Here is a 27,465-nt window from a genome sequence, read left to right as displayed (position 1 = left end):
TCATTGATGAAATAATCAGAGCAGAAAGTTTAGCATTGTTGAAGCTTGGCTATAGGAACATGGGAGTTTGTTTTATTATTCTCTTTATTTCTATGTGTAACACTGGTAAAGAAATATCTCTATATTGGTGAAGAAACATTTTAAGGAGCAGCTTAATTTAAGGTCCTTTGAAAATCTGCAAATTGTATGATTCCATACTTTTCTTCCTTCTCTATCATTTTACAAAGAATGGTATGTATACGTGTTACTCTATAATGAAAACAAAGTATTATAATAAGATGTTGCCCTTGAAGTGAGAAATTTGGCAATATTTCTAATATTTGTGTAATGTGTGACTTACTAAAAAGAAAATAAAACACTATTCTGGTTTTAAAATGTTGTTTTTAAATTCATGTTTTGTAACAGAACTACAAAAATGAAAGACTTCTGCTTTTTTAAACCTTAAAAAAATCTTACTGGTAAAAGACTACTGAATAGGTGTGTCACTACGATTAATTTCGTTTGGGTCCAAAGTTCAGATTTTGATTATTTCTTCCTTTTGAAAATTTCTTCTAGCAGTGAATTTATGAAAGTGCGTGTCATTTTAAATCAATGAGTGAGTTTTATCTGATGAGCTCAGAATCATAGGCATATGATATAACAATGGCATAATAATAAGCTTAAATGAGTTTGGGAAACTCTTCCCTAGAATTCCAAGTTCTCGGTTTCCTTGTAACAGGTAATGGGTGGGCAGGGGCAAGCTTCCTAACAGCAGTAATCAACAAAAGTCATTTGCAAACCCATTTTTCTCTAAAGAAACTGTATCTTGATGATTTTCTTTTACGGACAGTAACTGTGCCTTTGTGGCTTGCCCTTTGTTCTCCAGTCCACCTGAAAATATTATGGTTAATGGGTGGACAATAAGGAATGAATGAAGTAGGAGAAATCAGAGATCAGAATGCCCAGACCAGCTCTAAGAGGTTAAGCAAGTAACAGTTAAAGAGTTGCTGAAAAAGTGAAGAGCTGCTCACCAGAGCCCCATCAGGGAATGTTTTCCAAGGCAGCTGCACAAATAGACCCATCGAGTAGGGCAGCTTTCACCCTGCAAAGTTTGGAAAATATATCCTCTAGGCTTCTGCCTCCTGCTGTAGATCCATACGGTATATTAATGGCAGGCAAACAGTAGCGTGCTGTGTCCAAATGCTCAGGGCATTATTTTTTTTCCCTAAAGTCTGCATCACGGAATATCTTACAAAATGTTTCTAAAGGTCATTTGGAATCTTCCTGAAACCAAGAAAACAATGAGATGGCTGGAAATGTTCAGACACTTCCTTTCAAATTGATAGCTGAAAATACAATAAGCCTATATATATGTCATTATCAAGACAGCCTTCATTTTCCGCAGAGATGGTCTCTCCCAAAGGAAGCAACATACCTTCCTTCAGTATAATCAGTGCTGAAGTTCTTAAGATATATGTTGTTAAACTCCTATCCCAAACCATTTTGCATATTTCCAAAAATACTGGGTTGGCCAAAAAGTTCCTTCGGTTTTTAAGTAAACATAAAGGACACCTTTTTCATTTTCTCCAAGAACTTTATTGAACAACCTGTTCATCATTTTGTTCCACTACCTTCTGCCATTTTTCAGGCAACTTCATAATTCCACCTTCCCAAAACTTTTTATCTTTTTGAGCAAGGAACTATTCCAGGTGCCTTTTACAGTCTTCCAAGGAACTGACATTTCTTCCATTAAGACAATTTTATAAAGAAATAAATGGAAATCCGAAGGTGCAATGTCTGGTGAATACAGTGGATGAAACAGAACTTTCCAGCCAAGCTGTAACAGTTTTTCCCTGGTCATCAAAGAAACATGTGGTCTTGTGTTATCCTGATGGAAAACTATGCGTTTTCTGTTGACTAATTCCGGGTGCTTTTCGGCGAGTGCTGCTTTCAGTTGGTCTAATTGGGAGCAGTATTTGTTGGATGGAATTAATCATTTGGTTTTCTGGAAGGAGCTCATCACAGAGGACTCCCTTCCAATCCCACCATATACACAACATCACCCTCTTTGGATGAAGACCGGCCTTTGGTGTGGTTGGTGGTGGTTCATTTCGCTTGCCCCACAATCGGTTCCATTCCACGTTACTGGACAGTATCCACTTTTCATCGCCCAGCACAATTTGTTTTAAAAACAAAATGTTTTCGTTACATTTCAGTAGAGAATCACAAGCGGAAATATGGTCAAGAAGGTTTTTTTTCGCTTAACTTATGTGGAACCCAAACATCAAAGCGATTCACATGACCAAGCTGGTGCAAATTATTTTCAACACTTGATTTGGATATTTTGAGTATGTTGGCTATCTCCCGCTTGGTATAATGTTGACTGCTCTCAAGGTCTCAATTGGATCGCTATCAACTTCAACTGGTCTACCCAACTGTGATGCATCGTCCAGAGAGAAATCTCCAACACAAAACTTCACAAACCACTTTTGACACATTCGATCAGTCACAGCACCTTTTCCATATACTGCACAAATCTTTTTCTGCGTTTCAGTTGCGTTTTTATCTTTCTTGGAATAATAAAGCATAATATGCCGAAAACATTACTTTTTCTCTTCCATCTTCAATCTTAAAATGGCTACATAAAAATTCACCAATTTTGATAAGTTTTTTTAAATGCATGCTGATATGACAGCTGTCACAATACAATCTAACAAAACTGTTTTGAATGAAGTTAAAGACAACTAAGCACTACTAGAGCCACCTTACGGGGAAACGAACGAACTTTTTGGCCAATCCAATATAACTTCATTCCTGTCACAGGTCATTTCCAATAATTAGAAAAGAGTTACTAAAATGTAGAAAATCAAAATCCTCACAAATGTGCAGTTAAAGATTCACCCAATGTTAAGATTCTTAAACACAAGTCTCATTTTTCCCCAATAAGCAGCAACACCGTTTAATATAAAATCCTCTGCAACCAATTCTTTTCAATTCTAATAACATTAGTAATGATGTTGATTAAAATAATCATAATGGTCAGAATTAATATGCTTCCATTTGAGAAATATAGTTATTTACCTGTGAACAAGTTAGTGGTATTTACTGCTTATAAATTAAGACAAAATATTTACTGTATAATATTGTAATTATTAGCAAAATAAAATTTTGCTTAATAATTTTGACATTCATGAAAATCATGTCAAAGTATTCCATTCTGAGGAGTGTGTGAGAAGGGAGACTTATAAAATAATAAAACTTTAGAGCTGAAATGAACTGAGATCATTTCATATAACTTCTTAACTTTTTCACAGAAGGAAACAAGAGGCTCACGAAGGCAGGAAAGCAATAAGGTCAGCAGGCATCACTACCTTTTTTAGGAGCATGAAAATTCTGGCCCTCCAACTTGGGTAGAGAGGTGTCCATTCCTGTCCTCTCTGATTTGCATTCTTCCTTTTGTATACTTATTCTTCATGCCATTTCCAAGTATATGGTATAAAAACAATTTGGGGCAGTAGCATTTAGGTCTGGGGTGACCAATTAATTTAAGGTGAACCTGCTCTCTCTGTACTCACAATAAACTCTGATTCCTCTATATCCAATTGGGAGATTCATGGGCACCAGAGGCTACTCCATATCAGGATAAGATGAAATAAATATAATACAGGTAACAGCTTCCTAAGGATCAGACACTGTTCCAAAACCCTTTATATGAATAATCTCATTTAAGCTGCCTGCCTTCCATGAGCTGGTTATCACAGATGATGAAAGTAGAGCACATAACATTTCAAGTGATTAACCCAAATCATATAAGCAATGTAAGTGTTGGATCCAAAATTTCAATCCAAAGCTTATGAATCTAGACCCTGTTCCTGACAATTATTCTATGCTAAATATGAAAATTATGCCAAATCGACCATTAAACATTGCATTTGCAGTTAATTTTTTAAAGTTTCGTTTTGGTTAAGTTCAACTTTAAGAAGCATGTGTTCTATCACAACTCATAAAAAGTAAATAACACTGATAGGATTTTGTCTTGGGGATGGGAGGTGATTCCTGTGGAAATAGAAAACATCAATCTATTCAACAAATAGTATCTATTTTGCATATCACGCATCAGGCATGGAGATACAGTAGGAAGCAAGAAAGACGTAAGGAACACAAGTTGTATGACAAAGAAACAATGAAAAATAAAAATCCAATTAAATTTTAGATTTTAAAATTTTTCATGAACTCTCTTTAAAAAGTAGAAGAGATGGTAACTTGATGATTAGAAAGAAGAAAACAAGATAGCTTCTACAAGCAGAAACATGAAGACTGACTTTTAAAGAAATATTGAGCACTGAAAACACTTGACGTCAAAGACCTTTTTTCTCCAATATTGATTAGTGTAGAGGAAAGACCAAATTCTCTTTTGAAGGAATAACCTTGAAAGAGATTTCATTGGGTCAGTGAGTGAGGAAAGAAAGAGCATCTCTTTCTTTAGCTCTCAAGAAAGCATCCATTTTTATTTCTTATTCTTCCCTGAACAAAGAAAAGGTCAAGGGAATTTTTTTTAAACCTCTGCTATACAGCCAGTAAGAGAAGTTTCTTCCATATTTCTTAAGTATGGCAATGAGATTAACAGACAATAAGACCATCCAGAACATACAACGTGGAATGTGATTTAGTCTTTTTCCCCCACAAGATAAATCAGAATATTAGAAGGGAAAAATGAAACTTATTAACACTACAATGGGAAACAGCAGTGAACTTGGCACTGATTTATTTTTATTTATCTCATTCTTCTAACACAGTGTACTTCCCCTTGATCAAAATTAGAAGCAAACAATTCATGTAATATTCATATAAATTTGACTGAGGACTTCTGGGCTATATTCTTACAAAATGATTGTGTATGTCCATATTAACACATTAGTCTTATATAGAAAAATCTGCTGGGTTAATTCTCTTCGTGCTATTCTAGACAACACATGTAATTAGCTCTGAAACTAAAGCTTGCTGAAGAGGGTGACTCATATGCAAATATATCTTTGCTCCAGTGTGCAGCAGTAAGGAAAACCTCATCATCTCCAGTCTCTGCCAACTGCTTTAAATCTCAGCACCTAGATACTTGTTAGACATTCTTCCCTGAGGTCAAGAGATCTTTTTTTCTTCAGGACCAGCTGAGGAGGCACCACAGTGGCTTTTGGACAAAGGCTCGTGTGTGGTCACATCCTCAGGAAAAGAGTGCTCCTGTCTGGGTCCCAATATCTAAGGAGGGGCTGTGCCAATTCTTATCCAGGACATTTGTTTCTTAAATAGCAGCACAGAGCCTTCCTATTCTGATGCTCCCACGTGATTTACTCTCTACTTTCTCAGGGCTAGAATATTTTGTGAGTGAAAACTCAGAGAAATACAGGTGGCACCTGAGTTCTTGACAATGCAATCACAGAATTACAGGAGGGGAGAGACAAGATGGAGACGTAGAAGTACGTAAGCTCACTTCCTCTCCCAAAAACACCAAAAGCACAACTAAATGCTGAACAACCAATGAAAAAAAACATTGAAACCTAACAAAAAAGATATTCTACATTCAAAGACAAAGGAGAAGCCACAATGAGATGGTAGGAGGGGTGCAAATGCGATAAAAATCAAATCCCATACCCACCGGATGGGGAACCCATGAAGTGAAAAATAGTTATATCACAGAGGTTCTCCCACAGGAGTGAGAGGTCTAAGGCCCAAGTCAGGCCCCCTAGCCTGGGGGTCTGGCATCGGGAGGAGGGGAGGAGGAGCCCCCAGAGCATTTGGCTTTGAAGGCCTGCAGGGTTTGATCACAGGAACTCCACAGGACCGGGGGAAACAAACTCCACCCTTGGAGAGCACTCGCAAGGTCTTGCACGTACTGTGACCCAGGGGAAAAGCAGTGACTTCAAAAGGAGCCTAAGGGCTTCCCTGGTGGCGCAGTGGTTAAGAATCCGCCTGCTATGCAAGGGACACGGGTTCGAACCCTGGTCCGGGAAGATCCCACATGCCGTGGAGCAACTAAGCCCGTGCACCACAACTACTGAGCCTGCACTCTAGAGCCCGGGAGCCACAACTACTGAGACCATGTGCCACAACTACTGAAGCCCGCACGCGTAGAGCCTGTGCTCCGCAACAAGAGACACCACTGCTACGAGAAGCCCGCACACCACAATGAAGAGTAGCCTCCACTCACCGCAACTAGAGAAAGCCCATGCACAGCAACAAAGACCCAACACAGCCAAAAATAAATAAATAAATTTATTTAAAAAAAAAAAAAAAAGGAGCCTAAGCCAGAACTACCTGCTGGTCTTAGAGGGTCTCGTGGCGAGGTGGGGGGCAGATGTGGCTCACTGTGGGGATGAAGACACTGATGGCAGTGGTTCTGGGGACTGCTCATTGGCAAGAGTGCTCCTGGAGGCCACCATTTTCTCACCAATACCTTGCCCCGCCAAAAAGCTTGTAGGCTCCAGTGCTGAGATACTGCAGGCCAAACAACCAACAGGGCAGGAACACAGCCCCACCTATCAGCAGACAGGCTGCCAAAAATCTTCCTGAGCCCACAGCTTCCCACTAAATCCACCCCTTGACATGGCCCTGCCAACCAGAGAGACAAGACCCAGCTCCACCGACCAACAGGCAGGCACCCGTCCCTCCTACCAGGAAGCCTGCACAAGCCTCTTAGACCAGCATCACCCACCAGGGGACAGACACCAGAAGCAACAGGAAATACAATCCTGCAGCCTGAGGAACTGAGATTGCAAACAGAGAAAGACAAACAAAATGAAATGGCAAAGGAATATGTACCAGATGAATGGAAAAGATAAAACCCCAGAAGACCAACTAACTGAAGTAGAGATAGGCAATCTACCCAAAAAAGAATTCAGAGTAATAAAAGTAAAGATGATCCAAGATCTCAGAAAAAGAATGCAGCCACAAATGAGAAGATACAAGAAATCTTTAATTAAGACCTAGATAATCTAAAGAACAAACAAAGAGATATGAACAACACAATACCTGAAATGAAAAATACACTAGAAGGAGTGAGAAGAATAAATGAGGCAGAAGAATGGATAAGTGAGCTGAAAGACAGAATGGTGGAAATCACTGCCATAAAACAGAATAAAGAAAAAAGAATGAAAAGAAATGAGGACAGTCTAAGAGATGCCTGTGACAACATTAAACATACTAACATTCGCATTACGTGGGGTCCCAGAAAAAGAAAACAGATAGAAAGGAACTGAGAAAATATTTAGAGACAGTAACTGTAAAATTCCCGAACATGGGAAAGGCAACACTCACCCAAGTCAAGGAAGGGCAGAGAGTCCCAGGCAGGATAAACCCAAGAATGAACATGCCAAGACATATGGTAATTAAACTGACAAAAATTAAAGACAAAGAAACAATATTAAAGACAACAAGGGAAAAGCAACAAATAATGTACAAGGGATCTCCCATAAAGTTATCAGCTGATTTCTCAGCAAAAATTCTGTGGGCCAGAAGGGAGTGGCAAGAAATATTTAGTGATGAAAGGGAAGAGCCCACAATAAAGAATACTCTACCCAGCAAGGTTATCATTCAGATTTGATGGAGAAATCAAAAGCTTTACAGACAAGCAAAGTTAAGAGATTCCAGTACCACATAAGCAGCTTTGCAACAAATGCTAAAGGAACTTCTCTAAGCAAAATAGAAAATACCACTACTAGAAAAAAGAAAATTATGAATGGAAAACCTCACGGGTAAAGGCAAACATAAAGTAAAGGTAGGAAATCAACTGAACACAAAATCACATCAAAACTAGCAACTGGGGCTTCCCTGGTGGCGCAGTGGTTGAGAGTCCGCCTGCTAATGCAGGGGACACGGGTTCGAGCCCTGGTCTGGGAAGATCCCACATGCCGCAGAGCAACTAGGCCCATGAGCCACAACTACTGAGTCTGCGTGTCTGGAGCTTGTGCTCCGCAACAAGAGAGGCCACGATAGTGAGAGGCCCGTGCACTGCGATGAAGAGTGGCCCCCGCTTGCCACAGCTAGAGAAAGCCCTCACACAGAAATGAAGACCCAACATAGCCAAAAATAAATAAATAAATTTAAAAAAAAACAAAAAAAACAAAAAAATTAGCAACTGTGAGAGGACAAGAGCACAAATGAAGGATATTGGAAATGAATTTGAAATTAAAAAAACAGCAACTTAAAGCAATCTTGTTTTTATACAGACTGCTTTATCAAATCCTCATAGTAACCACAAACCAAAAATCTACAAGAGATACACACACAAAAAGAAAGGGAGGGACTTCCCTGGTGGCACAGTGGTTAAGAATCTGCCTGCCAATGCAGGGGATTCAAGTCCTGGTTCAAGTCCTGGTCCAGGAAGATCCCACATGCCGTGGAGCAATTAAGCCCATGTGCCACAACTACTGAGCCTGCTCTCTAGAGCCCACAAGCCACAACTACTGAGCCCTCGTGCTACAACTACTGAAGCCTGCATGCCTAAAGTCCATGGTCCGCGACAAGAGAAGCCACCACAATGAGAAGCACATGCACCGCGACGAAGAGTAGCCCCTGCTCGCCACAACTAGAGAAAGCCCGTGCAGAGCAACAAAGACCCAATGAAGCCAAAAATAAATAAATAAAAGTTTTTTAAAAAGTAAAAAAAAAAAGGGAATCCAAACACAACACTAAAGTTAGTCATCGAATCACAAGAGAAGAATGAAACAGGAAGTGAAGAAAAAAGACTTACAAAAACAAATCCAAAAGAATTAAGAAAATCGCAGTAGGAACATAGATATCGATAATTACCTTAAATGTAAATGGATTAAATGTTCCAACCAAAGGACATACACTGGCTGAATAAATACAAAAACAAGACCCATATATACGCAGTCTACACGAGACCCACTTCAGATGTAGGGACACATACAGACTGAAAGTGAGAGGATGGAAAAAGGTATTCTATGCAAATGGAAATCAAAAGAAAGCTGAAGTAGCAACACTCATACCAGACAAAATAGACTTTAAAATAAAGACTCTTACAAGAGACAAAGAAGGACACTACATAAGCATCAAGGGATCAATCCAATAAGAAAATATAACAATTGTAAATATATATGCACCCAACATAGAAGTACCCCAATATATAAGGCAAATACTAACAGCCATAAAGGGAGAAACCAACAGTAACACAATAATAGTGGGGGACTTTAACTTCCCACTTTTATCAATGGACAGATCATCCAGACAGAAAATCAATAAGGAAACACAAGCATAAAATGATACATTAGACCAGAAGGACTTAATTGATATCTATAGAGCATTCCATCCAAAAGCAGCAGAATACACATACTTCTCAAGTGCACATGGAACATTCTCCAGGATTCAGCACATGCCGGGCCACAAAGTGAATCACAGTAAATTTAAGAAAACTTAAATCCTATCAAGCATCTTTTCCGACCACAATGCTATGAGATTAGAAATCAACTATAAGAAAAAAAACTGTAAAAAACACAAACATCTGAAGACTAAACAATATGCTACTAAACAACTAAGGGATCACTGAAGAAATCAAAAAATGCCTAGAGACAAATGAAAACGAAAGTGCAATGATCCAAAACCTATGAGATGCAGCAAAAGAAGCTCTCAGAGGGAAGTTTACACCAATACAATCTTACCTCAGGAAACACAAAAAAAATCCCAAATAAACAACCTATCCTTACACCTAAAGCAACTAGAGAAAGAAGAACAACAACAACAAAAACCTAAAGTTATTAGAAGGAAAGAAACCATAAAGATCAGAACAGAAATAATTGAAACAGATGAAGAAAAAAATAGAAAAGATCAATGATTCTAAAAGCTGGTTCTTTGAAAAGATAAACAAAATTAATAAACTTTTAGCTAGACTCATCAAGAAAAAAAAGGGAGAGCAATCAATAAAATTAGAAATGAAAAAGGAGAAGTTACAATGGATACAACAGAACTACAAAGGATCATAAGAGACTACTAAAACCAACTATATTCCAATAAAATGAACAACCAGAAGAAATGGGCAAATTCTTAGAAAGGTACACTCTCCCAAGACTGAACCAGGAAGAAATAGAAAATATGAACAGAACAATCACAAGTAATGAAATTGAAACTGTGATAAAAAAAACTCCCAACATACAAAAGTCCAGGATCAGATGGCTTCACAGGCGAATTCTATCAAACATTTAGAGAAGAGTTAACACCTATCCTTCTGAAACTGTTTCAAAAAATTGCAGAGGAAGGAGCACTCCCAAACTCATCCTATGAGGCCACCATCACCCTGATACCAAAACCCAACAAAGATACCAAAACCCGGCAAAGATACCAAAAAAAAGAAAATTACAGTCCAATATCACTGATGAACATAGATGAAAAAATCCGCAACAAAATACTAGCAAACTGAATCCAACATCACAATGAAAGGATCATACAACATGATCCAGTGGGATTTATCCCAAGGATACAAGGGTTTTTCAATAACTGCAAATCAAACAGTGTGATACACCACATCAGTAAATTGAAGATAAAAACCATATGATCATCTCAATAGATGCAGAAAAAGCTTTTTACAAAATTCAACACCCATTTATGATAAAAACTCTCCAGAAAGTGGGCATAAAGGGGACATACCTCAACATAATTAAGGCCATATATGACAAACTTACAACTAAAATCATACTCGTTAAAAGCTAAAAGCATTTCCTCTAAGATAATGAACAAGACAAGGATGCACACTCATGCCACTTTTATTCAACATAGTTTTGGAAGTCCTAACCTTGGTAATTAGAGAAGAAAAAGTAATAAAAGGAATCCAAACTGGAAAAGCAGAAGTAAAACTGTCATTGTTTGCAGATGACATGATACTATACATAGAAAATCCTAAAGATGTTACCAGAAAACTACTAGAGCTCATCTGAGAATTCAATAAATTTGTGGGATACAAAATTAATACACAGAAATCTGTTGCACTCTATACACTAACAACAAACATCAGAAAGAGAAATTAAGGAAACAATTGCATTTACCATCACATCAAAAAGATAAAATACCAAGGAATAAACCTACCTAAGGAGGTAAAAGACCCGTACTCCAAAAACTATAAGATGTTGATGAAAGAAATCAAAGATGACACAAACAAATGGAAAGACATAACATATTCTTCGAATGGAAGAACCAATATGTCAAAATGACTATGTCACCCAAAGCAGTCTACAGATTCAAAGCAATCCCTATCAAATTACCAATGGCATTATTCACAGAACTACAACAAAAAAATTTTTAATTTTTATGGAAATAAAAAAGACTCTGAAGAGCCAAAGCAATCTTGAGAAAGAAAAACGGAGCTGGAGGAATCGGGCTGACTCTACTAAGACTACTTCTTCAGACTATACTACAAAGGTATAGTCATCAAAACAGTTTGGTACTGGCACAAAAACAGAAATATAGATCCATGGAACAGGATAGAAAATCCAGAGATAAACCCAAGCGCCTATAGTCACCTAATCTACGACAAAGGATACAATAATATATAATGGAGAAAAGACAGTCTCTTCAATAAGTGGTGCTGGGAAAACTGGACAGCTACATGTAAAAGAATGAAATTAGAACACTCTCTAACACCATACACAAAAAATAAACTCAAAATGAATTAAAGACCTAAATGTAATGCCGGACACTATAAAAAACTCTCAGAGGAAAACATAGGCAGAACACTCTTTGACATAAATCGCAGCAAGATCTTTTTTGATCCACCTCTTGAGTAATGAAAATAAAAACAAAAATAAACAATTGGGAACTAATTAAACTTAGAAGCTTTTGCACAGCAAGGAATCCATAAACAAAAGAAAAAGAAAACCCTCAGAATGGGAGAAAATATTTGCAAACAAAGCCATCAACAAGGGATTAATCTCCAAAATATACAAACAGCTCATACAACTCAAAAACAAAAAAAAACAAACAACCCAACTGAAAAATGGGCAGAAGACCTAACTAGACATTTCTCCATACAGATGGCTAAGAGGCACATGAAAAGATGCTCAACATCGCTAATTATTTGAGAAATGCAAACCAAAACTATGAGATATCACCTCGCACCAGTCAGAATGGACATCACCAAGAAATCTACAAACAATAAATGATGGAGAGGGTGTGGTGAAAAGGGAACCCGCCTACACTGCTGGTGGGAATGTAAATTGGTACAGCCACCATGGAGAACAGTATGGAGGTTCCTTAAAAATCTAAAAATAGAGCTACCATATGATCCAGTAATCCTACTCCTGGGCATACATCCAGAGAAAACTGTAATTTCAAAAGATACGTGGGGACTTCCCTGGCGGTCCAGTAGTTAAGACTCCGTCCTTCCAATGCAGGGGGCGTGGATTCGATCCTGGGTCAGGGAACTAAGATCCCACATGCCACATGGCGTGGCCAAAAATATATGTATTTTTAATTAAAAAAAAAAAAAAAAAGAAAGATACATGCACCTCAATGTTCATAGCAGCACTATTTACAATAGCCAAGACAAGGAAGCAACCTAAATGTCCATCAACAGAGGAATGGCTAAAGAAGACGTGGCATATATATACAATGGAGTATTACTCAGTCATAAAAAAAAAAAGAATGAAATAATGCCATTTGCAGCAACATGGATGGACCTACAAATGATCGTACTAAGTGAAGTAAGTCAGACAGAGAAAGACATATATGGTATCACTTATATGCGCAGTCTAAAAAACTGATTCAAATGAACTTATTTACAAAACAGAAACAGACTCACAGACTTAGAAAACAAATTTATGGTTACCAAAGGGGAAAGGCAGTGGCGAGGGATAAATTAGGAGTTTGAGATTAACATATATACGCTACTGTATTTAAAACAGATAACTGACAAGGACCTACTGTATAGCACAGGGAACTCTGCTCAATATTCTGTAATAACCTAAATGGGAAAAGAATTTGAAAAAGAATCGATATATGTACATGTATCACTGAATCACTTTGCTGTACACCTGAAACTAACAGAACACTGTAAATCAACTATACTCTAATATAAAATAAAAATTTTTTAAAAAGAAAAAATAAAGTCTCAGCACCTAAATGATTGATACACTTAAAAGTTCTCTGTTTCTTACGGCCCTTTTGGATTGATCCATTGTTATTTTAATCTTTATAAAATAAACAACTCTTAAGGGTGGTGGAATTATTTGCTGTGATTCGATTGATACTGGAAGGGCCTTAATACCAAAAAAAAAAAAAAAAATTCTAACAGAGCCTGGGTCATACATAATAGTTTCACATTTAGCAACAATACATGGCAGGCATTGCACGTGTTGAATGAATGGATGAATCCCTTTTGGTCCAAAAGTTCAGAAGAAACCTATCAAAATGAGATTAGAGCTAATTGAAATCAAGGCCCTTTTTAAGTGGAAGAGCTTAGGCCTTTGAAGGGACAGAGAAAGGAGAGTGGAACACCTGGAGGTCATTCACAGGCCATTAAATCCAGAGGAGAAGGTCTCAAAGACCAACTCTCCAATTAACTGCTTTGTACAGCACCTTGGATAGAAAGTCATAAAATCATAAAATTATGTGTGTAGACCTTATATATTGAAACTATCAGGTAACAACGCTGATATTGTTATTATATAAATGGGAATTGTGTCAATTATGAATTATTGCTCTGGCACAATACTAACAATGAATTATCAGAAATGAAGATTTAGGGACTTCCCTGGTGGCGCAGTGGTTAAGAATCTGCCTGCCAATATAGGGGACACGGGTTCGAGTCCTGGTCTGGGAAGATCCCTCATGCCGCGGAGCAACTAAGCCCATGCGCCACAACTACTGAGCCTGCGCTCTAGAGCCTGCGAGCCACAACTACTGAAGCCCACGGGCCTAGAGCCCGTGCTCCACAAGAGAAGCCACCGCAATGAGAAGCCCGCACACTGCAACGAAGAGTAGCCCCCGCCTACCGCAACTAGAGAAAGCCCGTGCACAGCGACAAAGACCCAATTCAGCCAAAAATAAAATAGATAAATTTATTTAAAAAAAAGAAATGAAGACTTAATAACCTTCAGAAAAAATCGTTAGTAAGCCTCTGTTATTTTAGGCATTGCAAAAGATCAAAGAAATATAGGGAGAGGGCTCCCACACTTTATGATGCACATTATTTGATGCTTATAACAATAAATGGGTATTATTTTCTATTATGTTACAGACGGGCAAATGAAGCTCAGACAGGTTAAATATTTTGTTTACTGTCACATAAATAGCAAGAAACTAAACTAGAAAATTTACCAGAAGCCCATTTCCTTTTTATTATTCTACTCTGAAAACCCACGGTAGAAAAAAAAAAAAAAAATGCATAGTAAGCACCAACACTCTTGGTAGAAATCAGCGGGCAGAAAAATTATATTAGCAGTGTGCCTGGCTCATAATAGCTCACCTAACTAATGCGTAAGGAGTCTGTTAGCGAATGAGTAACACATTTAACACATTGATCTTTAAAATATTTTTATTGGTTTGTATCACTGAGCTGGTACCATTAGAATATCCCCTCAACCCTTACCACCCTTTTGCCTAAATTAGCTGCATGGTTGCTTTTAGTCTCTATTTTCATGGCAACTGAAAAGATACGGTGAACAGGGTCTTCTTTTTTCACTACAGAATCTGCAAGTCTAGCCACAGAGGAGTGACTTATTAAATTAGAAAAGTGTTTTCTCATCCTCTGTCCTTCAAACAATTTTGGGTTTGAATCTTCAGACTTAGAAACCAAGTTTTGCAAGTTCCAAAGTTACATGAGAACATGGAATGCAGTCTTTAAAAGACAAAAAAGGGAAGAGAGTGCATCCTAATCTTCAGAACATTCTCAGGGGTTTATTAACATTTCTCCCAACAAGCTGAAACTATGACTTCAAATGCCCTTGAGGAAATTTGTTACAAAGCCAGGGATGTGGGTGTGGACTTTGGTCTATTTTTATTCCTTCCTGAAAATTCTCTTTGGTTTTCACAACAAAGAAGTGGTGGAAAGGATGGCATTATTAATTACTTTCTCCGTGGTTTATTTATGTTTCATACCCGGCGGCTACTGGATTGAATTTCTGGGGAGAATGTGAAACATGTCAGAGTCCAAGAATGGTGTGAATACCCACCTGGAGATCCTAAGATAGTGAGCCGGCACAAAAAACCTATGGAGCGGGTATAGTGACTTGTTACTTGAATTACCTCACGATACCTGGAAGGTGAGGGCCTGGGAGAATGCTACCTGGGAAGTTTCCTGATGTAAACATTTGAGTTTATAAATAGAAAAGAGCACGCTGAGAATTTACCTTCCAATTTAGCATGCTTTTTTTTTTTTTTTAAATGCAGCTATAGATAAAGAGTTATATAATTTGTTCTAGATTCAGAACCCAGACTCAAGATAAAATACCGGCTCTAACACTTACTAAATATACCACCTTGAGAAGTTAGTCTCTTTAATCCTTAGTTTTTTTAATATGTAAAATGGGGAAAGTAATAATATCTACCTCATACAGTTGTCTGGATAGTTAAATGAGATAATCTATATTTATTACTTAATAACAGAAGGTGAGGCACAGGAGTGCTCAAAAATTATTTTGTTGGTGATTATATTCTTATAGCACTCAAGTTGTTCTCACATTTATGATCTTAAGTTTCTTCAGATAGCTACAAAATAAGTAGTAGCCTCAAATTCCTGGAGAATAAGGTTTCATGAAACCAACAAAGGAAACAAACACTTCATCAATTAATTAAAAAACGATAAAAATTAGGAAGAACAGAGTAGAGAAGGAAGGTTTTCTTGCCTCAGTGCATTCAAGGTTGAGTTATTCTATCCTTAAAAGGTATAAGAAGAGTAAAATAATAACCCCCTCCTGTTACTATCAATGGGGATATTTAGTTGACTAGAATAAGTGACTTTCTCAGGATCACAGAATGATTTAGTCGCAGATGGAAACCAGAAGCCTCGTGAGTGTTAAATCCCCATGGTCAAGGCTGGGTCTTTTCCAGGCTTTTCCGTTTTTACATTGTTCTTTCTACTACCTGACAATGGCACATTAAAAACACTAAGAGGGCTTCCTTGGTGGCGCAGTGGTTGAGAATCTGCCTGCCAATGCAGGGGACACGGGTTCGAGCCCTGGTCTGGGAAGATCCCACATGCCGCGGAGCAACTAGGCCCGTGAGCCACAATTACTGAGCCTGCGCATCTGGAGCCTGTGCTCCGCAACAAGAGAGGCCGCGATAGTGAGAGGCCCGCGCACCGCGATGAAGAGTGGCCCCCGCTTGCCGCAACTAGAGAAAGCCCTCACATAGAAACGAAGACCCAACACAGCCATAAATAAATAAATAAATAAATAAATAAATAAATAAATAAATAAATAAATAAATATTAAAAAAAAAAAAACTAAGAAATTTTAAGACTAAGAATATTTAGGGAATTCTCTGGTGTTCCAATGGCTAGGACTCTGTACTTTCACTGCTGAGGGCCTGGGTTCAATCCCTGGTCGGGAAACTAAGATTCCACAAGCTGCACAGTGCGGCCAAAATATATATATATTTTTTTTAAATTTTACTACATACTTATGAGGTAGTATCTGTCATCACACAGTAATGACAACACAAATGATAGATAACGGTAGTTACTGCTCTTCGGGAACCACAAGGAACATGATCCAGACCAGGGCTCTATTCATGGAGCCCAAGCTTAGCCCATATACCTGATAGAACTTACCGGAGGGAATCAAGCATATTTAATGTAAAAATTTTGACTACAAGCTATATTCTAAGATTGTGTCTGCCACTTTAACCACATTTTACTTCTTATCCTTGTAACAGTGATCGTTCCTATTGTATGTGATTATAAAGATCAGATTGTGGCTGAGGCTGAACTGCATCTCTTTGCAGGGATATTTTTTTCAAACTGCAGAGGTTCTGGTGTGTTTCAATTAAAGTTGAGTTACTCTTACCTGGTTAACTTCTTTAATCCTTCGCTCTCTCCCATCCTGTCACTTCCCCAGGATGTTCTTGCCTGGGTGTCAGTCAAAGCCAGGTAACTAGTTATAAGTGCAAGCTAGGGCTCTTTTGTCCTGCAGGGCACTTTTCTCTGTTAGTAATTCATGTTTGTTACTGAGCTTATTTCATTAATGTCAACTACCTGCACTAAGCTATAGTTTCAGCTAAAGCAGAGACCGTGTTTCCTTTACTCAACAGTATCTCCCCAGTTCATTATAGAGCTGGGCACCAAATGACATCCAACAAATATTTGGTGACTGAATACTTGTTCTGAATTAGGTGGAGAAATGGTTCCCTGGATTGTCATAAAAAATTTACCCCCTGTTCATTTTTGGATAAAAGATTTATCTGAAAGTAGTATCAATAGTTCTAAATTTTAGTTTTCATGAAACTTCTGATCAGTGACATTTTTAGGCTTTTATCCAAAAATAGATTTTTTATGTTGGGTCGAAGGAGTCACTGAGTTTGTGTTTATAGTGGATAAGCAGATAAATTCAAGTGTCAGGTTGGTGACTGGTTCTGAACTTTTAGAGAAGGGTGAAAACTTTCTGTCACACCTGAAGTCGCCACATGAGTGTTGTATGCAAGGCCAGCCCTAGACAGCCTGGTCCTTACCAAGGTCCTCTGCGGACAGCTCCACAGCAACCAGCTTGATGACTGGTCCAGGCATGGATATCTGAGAGGGAGCAGCAGCCGGCACAGATCAACCGGCCTATGCCTTTCTTAAGAAAAATGAGCTCTTGAATGTTTTTGTTTTTGCTAGTTAATTTTGGTAATTCAATTACAGTTTTAACCCAGAAGTTTGCTGACTTATAACCCCTCACTCAGGACTAAGGGAGCACAGCTAGGAGCTCCCCAGTTGTCTCTAGGCATTACAAAGGGCTGCCTCACCTGTACCATCAAATTTTTTTGTTAGCTTCAGTACCATTGTGGTTTTTTCCCATCCTGCTTTGACTCCCTCTTGAGTCTTGTCTGACCCTGTTGGGAAAATTTTGCCATTTCCATGACATACATGGGAATGCCTATACCCAATGCCAAGAGACGCTATCTCTCTCTTTCTACATACCGGTAGCTTAAGTGTGGAAACAGTGCTGAGTTCCATGTAGGAAGAGGAAGAAGGTTCTCTCCAACTTCTAGACATGTCACTCATGCTGTGCAGCCTAGGTTCCAGCTGCAGAAACTGTTTTTAATCATATAGACTGTTTGTGTTTTATCAACGGGATGCCACAAAGGCCCCCAACAAAACCAGACTGAACCTCCTAGATCCAAGATATCGGGCAAAGTAGGCTAAAGGTCACAACTTTCCTTGCCCTGATTTAACGCTGTGTTTGTTTCAAAATTACCTGGTGTTGGGCAGAGATGCTTTGCAGCTCTACGTTGAGAGATATACAGTGGTCAATGGCCCTAACTGGCTGACTTGACCACAGGAACACACCTGTGCAGATGAAACCTAGAGGTGTCAGAAAGTCACCTTTGCTTCATTACCATGCTAAGATCTTTGCCCAAAGGGAGGATCTGCCCTCTACTAGGCACAATATGGGCCTGAAGGACTGCGCAATGCACAGGCTATTCCTGGAAATCTCCACCCTTTCCCCCAGTTTCTGATCCTGCACGTGTCCCTTACCCCTTAAAAGTCCCCCGCTTTTCACCCTTCAGAGAGAAGGTGCCTTTAGAGCCTGAGCTCCCTTTCTCCATTCTCTGGCCATTGAATGCAAGTCTGTTTTGCTTGCACCAAACTCAGTTTCCTTACTGGCAGTGTGAACCTGAGCAGGAAAGAACTCCCTGACCAGGCAAGAACTCCCTGACCAGGCAAGGGGACTTTGGTTCGGCTAGGGCCCCAAGAGGAGGGCTTCATGTCTACTTCGGTAACAGACCTAACTTCCTACCTGAGAACTGAACTTTCACAAACCATCCAAGGAACTGTTTCTGCAGATCTGGCCTATAATTCCCATTCACAGATAACCAATTCTATGAAAATTATACGCTAGACACACTGCCTTAAACTGACACTGAAGGAGAGAGAACGATGTAGGTTCCCATCTCATCAGTTGTTTTCCTGCTCTCCATCCCTTCCTGCTACAAAAAGGGCAAGATTTGAATGTAGAAAACTGGGACTTAGCTTAGGGTGACTTAGCTAGTCTTAATGTCTTCTTACCTAGGCAGCAGTACTGATAAGAAGAATTTTCAGGGGCACCCTAAAAAATTAATATTATTTTTGCCACCCTCTCTTCTCCATCTCTTATCCCAACTTCTTCTCCGTGGAAATTAAGAGCTTCTTAGTGTTCGGTGTCTAAATATTGTCCCCCTGTTTCTTTCTGGCTATCCTAATAGTTTCATGTCATTGCTTACCCTTACAAAGCAAGAGGCTGGGAAAAGAATTACATACATTTCAAAGAAGCAGAGGAAAAATGTACAATCACAATTTTTCTAAACTAAATGCTTTAAGAAAAGGGAGGGCAGGGACCTATGATCAAGAAGAAACTTGTTTAAGCTGAGGGGAATGTTAAGACTGCCTCGGTCAGTTACAATTCAGAATTGTCATGGGAAATGTAAAACCAACCAACCAACCAACACCCAAACCAAGAAATACCCAGACCCCAGCTGAGATCAATTAAATCTGTATCTTTAGTGACCTGGGCATCAATATATGCATTGTACTTTGGTAAAGAACGTACAGCATGAAATCTACCTTCTTAACAAATTTTGAAGTGTAAATACAGTACTGTTAACTATATGCAAGTTACTGGACAGATTTCTACAATTTTCTACAATTTTTACATCTTGCATGGTTGAAACTCTAACCCATTAGAAAATATGGTTTATACATATTATTCAGGCTTAAAAGAGAAGGACATCCTGTCGCATGCTGCAACAGGGATGAAGCTTGAGAACATTAGGTTAAATGAAATAAGCCAGCCACAGAAAGATAAATACTGCATAATTCCACTTAAATGAAGTATCTAAAATGGGCATCAATATTTTTAAAAGCTTCTCGGGCAACTGTAATGTGGCTTGAGAATCACATGTATGGTGCTGTTCCCATAACACCCATACTCCAAAACCCCTTGACTGAGCTATGAGGATATTCCTCATCCTTCACTATTTTACCTTCCTTGCTCCATGATTTCTTTACTGGAAAGGATTATTTTAGATTTGGTGATGGTGCAGTCATTTCAGTTTTAGTGATGGTGTAAGTGTTAAGGAACCATTGACCAAAACCACCCACCCTGGCCAGGCATGATGATGACTGCTTGCGGGAGTTATCTCACGACAGGAGGTCCCAGTAAGGAACACGGAACTAACCAGCTGCCACCAGCCAGAAGAATTCAGGAGGGGCCAAAAGGAGGGAGGAGATGCCAGCCCACAGTATGTCCTGCCTACCTCCCAGAAACCTTCACATTGGAATCCACCTTGGCTGAGAGATGTGTGCACCACCAGGAAGGACCCTGAGTCAGACCAAATATGGGCACAAGCAAGATGATTGGCCAGAGACAACCCAGATATTAACCCCATTACCATAAAACCTGAGACTGCAAGCCACGTGGCAGAGCAGTTCTCCTGGGTTCCCTTACCCCACTGCTCTCCGCCTGGGCACCCCTTCCCAATAGTCTTTTGTTGTCGGTACGTGTGTCTCCTCAGACAATTCATTTCCGAGTGTTAAACGAGAGCCCAGTCTTGGGCCCTGGAAGGGGTCCCCCTTCCAGTAACAACTGGTGACTCTGGTGGAACCCCTTCTTTGCTACGAATGACATCCCAACCACTCAGGGTACTCAAGGACCAGCTCACCCGCCGACAGACTAGACCCAGCAGCCACAACCGGGACCCTTTTACCCCTGGTCTCCTCCATACTCGAATGCCTGGCCAGAGTGCTCCAAATGGGTAAGGAACAAGAGACTTTGTTGACCTCTCTTCCCCTCCCTCTCCCTTTCCTCTTTTCAACACCCACCTATCCAACCCTTCTTCCTTCTATCCTGGTCCTGGATGCAGGAGTCTGGTTGAAGGGCCTCAGTTATCTGAGGGCCGGAGCCTGATCACCTCCGGTGGGCAGAGAACTCGAATTATCTCATATCTAGTTTCTGATTGGCCCGAGTTCCCATCTTCCCTTCCTGGAAGCCCAGGGAAAAGTCCCGTAATGCCTGGGCATCTGCAGGTGGCAGGAGATGTCTGTAAGTCCACCCCTCTTGTCCCTCCTCCTTCCCCTCTTCCTTCAACCTGGCCCCCTTTCCTCCTTTTGAAATCTTTGAAGACCCAAGATATTTCCATTTACTCTGTTTGTCAGTACTCAGATCTGAAGTTCTAAGTCTTCATAAGAGATTTTCTGAGACACTACAATCTTTCCTCCCTGTCAATTGTGCTTTCTGTTCCTGGGGGTATAATTGGGTGACAGAAGCCCTTCATCAGACACCCTGTTTCTATAAATTCAGTCATTTGGTTGTCCAACTGACCAAGTGTTTCCAAGTGGAAGTGGTTGACGGGGTTCCATACAGTCTCACCTGGTCTTGGATGAAAGTTAACACCTTAGACGTATGTCTACAGGTTAACTTACCAACTGGGACCAGCCCTACAGGCCCTCTGATTGTGCTTACCACTGAGCATTTCCTTTGGCACATACACAATCACGCACTCTGGGACCAAGAGAGAACTTACAACCTCTCCAGAGGTTGTAGAAGCTGGCACTGGTCCTCTGGCGACAGGATACAAACTATACAGCCATCAAAATGGGAAACAAGCCTAGTTTCCCTTCGGACACATCACTGGGTTGTCTTTTAGTTCACTGAGAGGGATACCGGCTGGATGGACTAAAAAGGAAAAAAACGTATCAGATGTTGCACCCAGGACTGGCCTACTTACTCCTTGGGGTAAGAGGAAAAATGGCCCCCTTCGGGGTCACTAGGATTTAACACCATTTAACACGAGGGTAAGAACGATGACGTTCCCTGTGTCCAAGCCTTTATGGCCCTCTTCCAAGATCCCGAGAAAAGGAGAAAATGTAAGCTCAGGGACCCTGATAAATGCCCTTTCAAAATACTTTTGGCAAAGGTTGGGACGGAAGACACCCTCTACGTTCTCCTGATTCCCCCAAGGCAGACGGGGAGGGCAAGGGAAGGGAAATTCTGGCTGCCCCGGAGACCATAAGATCTGGGGAAAGTCTCCTAGCCTCAGCTCCGCCTCCTTATACCCTTTCCCCCATGAGATTACAATCAGGAAATAAGCTTTACCCTCCACATGAGGAAAGGTCTTCCTCAGGCAAAATTCGTCCATGAAGAGAAGTACCAGATGGGGAAGGGAGAACCATGCAGGTTCATGTTCCCTTTTCCATGCAAGACATCACCCAATGTGGGGAATAAGTGGGTTCATATTCTGAAAACCCCCAGAATTTAGTGATGAATTTGAGCGTCTTAGCCTTAACTTCTCTTTCACATGGAGGAATGTGATGGTCATTCTCACCTGGTATTGTAATGAAGAAAAAGCTAGAATCCTAGATCAGGCCAGAACAGTGGCTGATGAACTGCGGTGGATGGGTGCCGACCTGGCCCCTGCAGAAGAGGCAATCCCCTCTGCAAAGCTGGATTGGGACCCCAACACAAATGCAAGGAGGTAATCCCTAAGACACCTCATTATTAGCCTACTGCAGGGAATGACCCAGGGGGTCCAGAAGGCCATTAATTATAATAAGATAAAAGAGGTTACCCAGAGAAACAGTGAAAATCTGGCCCTCTTTTTGAGAACGCTCATGGAGGCCTTCAAAAATTTTACCCAAATCGATCTACAAAGTGTTGAAGGTACAGTCCTACTGGTCCATTCCTTCATAACCCAGCCAACCCTGGACATAAGGAGAAAATTACAAAAACTAGAAAAAGGACCAGAGACCCCATCTCTGAGCTAGTGGATGAGGTTAAAAAAAAAAAAAAAAAAAAGGTGTTTCTAAATAGGGACCGAGAGGAGGAGGCCAAGAGGGAAAAAAGAGAAGCCTGAAAAGATAGGAGGATAGAGAAACAGACCTGATTCTTCGCCAATCTACAGGCTAAAGTCTTGACCTTGGTTCACCCTACCACTGGGTGAGGCCCATCAAGAGAGTGAGAAAGGGAAAAACACCTTAGGGGTCACTGTGGCTGAGACGAACCCAGTGTGCCTACTGCAAAGAGGACGGACATTAGAAAGGTGAGTATCCACATCGCCCTAAGGGAAGGCATGTGGAGACCCGTAAACCTGCCCTGTCTGTGTTAGTCCTGGGAGACCAGGACTGAAGATGCCCAGCGGCTCGACAAGCCCCCTCAAATGGTGAGATCCAAATCACACTTCTTAATCCTTGGGTGATTCTGCAAGTAGAAGGTAAGGATGTGAACTTCCTTTTGGATACAGGGGATGCCTTCTCTGTTTTTCCTTTCCAGCTAGGACCTTTAAACTCCCTAACTAAAACGGTGACAGGGATACACGGAAAACACCAAAACTCAAATTTTACTAAGCCCCTCCACTGTAAGGTGGGCAACTGGCAAGGGACCCTTCTTATATATCCCCAGTTGCCCTGCTCCCCTATTGGGGAGAGACCCCCTTTGCCACCTCCAGACCAGAGTGACTTGGGGAAAGCTAGAAACCAATAACTTTCTTTGTCTGGTGTCTGAACACTTGCAGTCAGACACAGGAAAGAACTCCCTCCCTTTCTCGGATGAAGTCAATCCCCAGGTGTGGGATGTCTCTAGACCGGGACTAGCTATAAATGTTTCACTAGTAAAGATCCTCCTGAAGCCAAATGCTCCCTACCCCTGGAAAAGACAATACCCCTTGAAACCAGAAGCTCTTGAGGGCCTTAGACTGCTAGTTAACAAATACTGGGATTTTGGAATCCTAATCACCTGTGAGTCTCCCTGCAACACCCCAATCCTGCCTGTTAAGAATCTGAATGGATCTTATCAATTCGTCCAGGATCTAAGAGTGGTCAATGAAACTGTGGTTCCCATCCACCCCACAGTCCCGAAACCAATATACCTTTCTATCCCAAGTCCTGGCAACCTCTAAGTACTTTTCAGTGCTGGACCTTAAGGATGCTTTCTTTCGCATTCCCTCCATCCTCAGTCCCAAAAGCTCTTTGTCTTTTTGAGTGGCAAGATCCAGAAACAAGGTAAGCCATACAACTTTGCTGGACGCAGCTACCACAGGATTTCAGAGACAGCCCCCATATATTCGGGACTTCCCTGGGGAGAGAACTAAGACAATTAACCTTAACAAACAGTAACCTAATACAATATGCAGATGACTTGCTCACAGCAAGCCCAGACTTTACTAGCTCTCAAATGGATACTATTAAAACCTTAAATTTTCTTTATGAAAGGGGATATCAAGTGTCCCTTAAGAAAGCTCAAATAAGCTTAACCCAAGTAAAATACCTTGGGTTCATAATTACAGAAGGGAAAAGAATGCTCGACCCTCAGAGGAAATCCTTTATCTTAAATACCCCCTGTCCCCAAACTAGAAAACAGCTTTTAGGGATAACTGGGGTTTGCCAGATCTGGATTCCCATTTATGGGAATCTGGCCCGACCCCTATATGAAAAACTAAAAGGGAAAGAAGGGCCACTTGACTGGGATAAGACCTGTAAGGTGGCCTTTAATACTCTGAAAGAGGCCGTCACTATAGCCCCAGCTTTAAGCCTCCTAAACCTAGAAAAGCCTTTTAGGTTGTATGTCTCTGAACGGGTGGGAACCGCTTTGGGGATGTTGGGACAAATGGTGGGGCCTGTATTACAGCCTGTGGCCTACCTCTTGAAACAACTAGACAAGGTGGCCAAAGGCTGGCCCGCTTGCCTCTGGGCAGTAGCAGTCACCGCTCTTATGGTTAAAGAGGCCTCTAAATGGACCCTGGGTCAACCCACCACAGTGCACACGCCCCACCAGGTGCAAGCAGTCTTAGAGACTAAAGGGGATAGAGGAATGGCGGGAGGGTGGGGGAGGGATTACCCAATACCAGACCCTCCTCCTTGTCACCCCAGAAATAAAACTAAGCATCTGTCAGACTTTAAATCCAGCCTCCTTAAAACCAGATCCCCATACTTCCCCCGTAGACCACCAATGCATGCAAGTTATAGATGAATTATACTCTTCTTGTCCCAACCTATCTGAGACACTAGTAACTGACCCAGAAGGAGAATGGTACAAGGATGTCAGTAGTTTCGTGGAAAGAGGAGAGAAGAAAGTGGGATATGCCACAGGGAGCCTAGAAGAAACCATGGAGAGAGGGTCTCCTCCCTCAGTCACCTCAGCCCAGAAGGCTGAACTTTTCACCCTGACAAGGTGAAAGGTTCACCACTGCTCTCCACCTGGCCGCCCCTTCCCAATAAAGTCTTTTGCTTTGTCAGTATGTGTGTCTCATCTGACAATTCATTACGGAGTGTTAGACAAGAGCCCATTCTTGGGCCCTGGAAGGGGTTCCCCTTCCGGTAACATAAGCTCTGAGTGCTTAGATACGTGGATATGTTCTTGCAGATGCTGCTGGTAACGAACTCTCCTTCTCCCTCCTTTTTGGCTTACATATTCTCAGTTGTGTTTGGGCAGTGACATGCTCAAGGAAAGCAAACCCCCACACCCACAGATTCAGGAAATGGGATATGATTGATCAAAGACAAGTAAGCTGAGGGCTACCCATCTGCTTAGGAGTAAACATGACCCAGTGCTGGCAAATAAGATGTAAGAGAAATTGTCCTGGGTTGCTACTGGGCAGGACTTTTCTCCCTGATATAAAGAGTGAGAAATCTTGCCTTTTCTTCTTACTTTGGATGGATTGCATAGCAAGTGATGCTTAGAGCTGAAGCAGCCCTCTTGCAACCAGGAAGCAACAAGCTAAAGGATGAAAAATCACTACTGAAGATGGCAGAGTAGAGAGTTAAAGAAGAGCCAAGTTGTTAATGATACTATGTGACTGTACGTCGCTTAGAATCACCTACTTCCAGATTACTTTATGTGTATATAAGATTTCTTTTTCTCACTAAGCCAATGTTAGTTAATTATTATTGTACTTACAACTTCAAGTATTCTACCTGATGATATATCATAACATGGTGAGCAAAAACAGACTTATGAAGAGGTTGCAGAAGTCATCAGTACAAGAAAAGTGCTATTTTTACATCTTTGCACATAGCCACAATTCATCTCTCTTTCCACAACACAGTAGAAACACTTAGCAGAGATTCCCTTGTTTTAAAATTATTGATATGTGTGCCTCTCTTCCCTATTAGACTGTGATCCCCCAGAAGGTAAAGGCTATGTTCTCTTTATCTTGGAATCCCCTCCAGCCCTAATTTAATGCTTTGCATGTGCTAGCTCAGTAAGTGTTGAATTGAGCAAATTGAAGTTTCAAGTCTGTAGCTGAGTGATTTATGAAGAATGGGATAATGTGTGAGTTGCATGAAGTTCTCATGGAGATAAAATTGTTGGGAAGATTAAACATGTCTTCAAAAAACACTTTACGAAATGAATGTCAAGAGATCTTTTTATAATAAGTTGGTCTTTGTACCATCACCATTTTCCCATAAACACTCGAATTATTAAGTTTAGGTAGAATAATCACACTAGAAAATCCTTGTAACTTTGCTTCAGTGATAAACATTTGGTATTCCTGATTAGTTCACTAAAATGGCTGTTTTATTTTATTTATTTTATTTGGATTGTGATTCTTTTTTCAATGTTGTCTACGACCTTAAAGGATCATGTGAAACTACTAGCTGCCCTCCATCTCTCTCACCTCAGCAACAGAAACATCACAGCAGTTTGGCTCACTTGCCCAGCAAGGACAGTCATGTGCACTGATAATGGAATTAAAAATAACTCTCTCTGTTTCGAATTCAGGATGGGTAGGAGACCCATCAGCCTCCAAGGCCACAGCCTTTCAGAACTGTCAACTGCCACTCAAGCAACTTAACATAGCTGCGAGGCATTTCAATAGCAAATATGCTCCACACAGCCAGAATGATTCAAGAGTGTGCAAGAGAGAAGGAAATCCACTTAGGGTGGCATAAACTCAAAGGGTCTCCTTTGTTAAAGTTATGTGAACTCTCATTTAACATTATTATTTAATTGTACATAGAGCTCTAAGGTGTCTTAGGAGGCTCTGTAGTCATGTAGCCCTTTGACTCTAGGAAGGTCAGTGTCTGCACCATCCACCACAGATTATTAGCTATTCAATTTCTAAAGGTTGCCAGACATGGGGATTTCACTGACATTGAACAGAACCTGACCTGGTGTTAATCAGCGTTAGAGTAAAGCAGCTATTTCATCTGATCTGTTAATCACTGTGATATGAAATAAATGGTGTATCTATCTGAACTTGCCAAGGAGACATGAGGAGCCATTTTAGACCAGCCTAAGAATAAAAATTTAAACTTCATCACTAGAAAAATTAACAATTCTGTGCACAACAGATTCTTAAACTTTATTCTCTTTTGAC

General features: G+C 40.5%; 1 long non-coding RNA gene across 1 annotated transcript in view; it reads right to left on the bottom strand.

Moving 5' to 3' along the window:
- Nucleotides 1-27,465, bottom strand: part of LOC309630481 — a 600,204-nt gene that overhangs the window by 397,091 nt on the left and 175,648 nt on the right. The gene's annotated exons all lie outside the window — the stretch shown is intronic.

This window comes from Balaenoptera borealis (genome assembly GCF_965194805.1).
Source record: "Balaenoptera borealis genome assembly, chromosome: 6".
NCBI classification, from domain to species: domain Eukaryota; kingdom Metazoa; phylum Chordata; class Mammalia; order Artiodactyla; family Balaenopteridae; genus Balaenoptera; species Balaenoptera borealis.
This window is presented reverse-complemented; position numbering and strand designations above follow the sequence as displayed.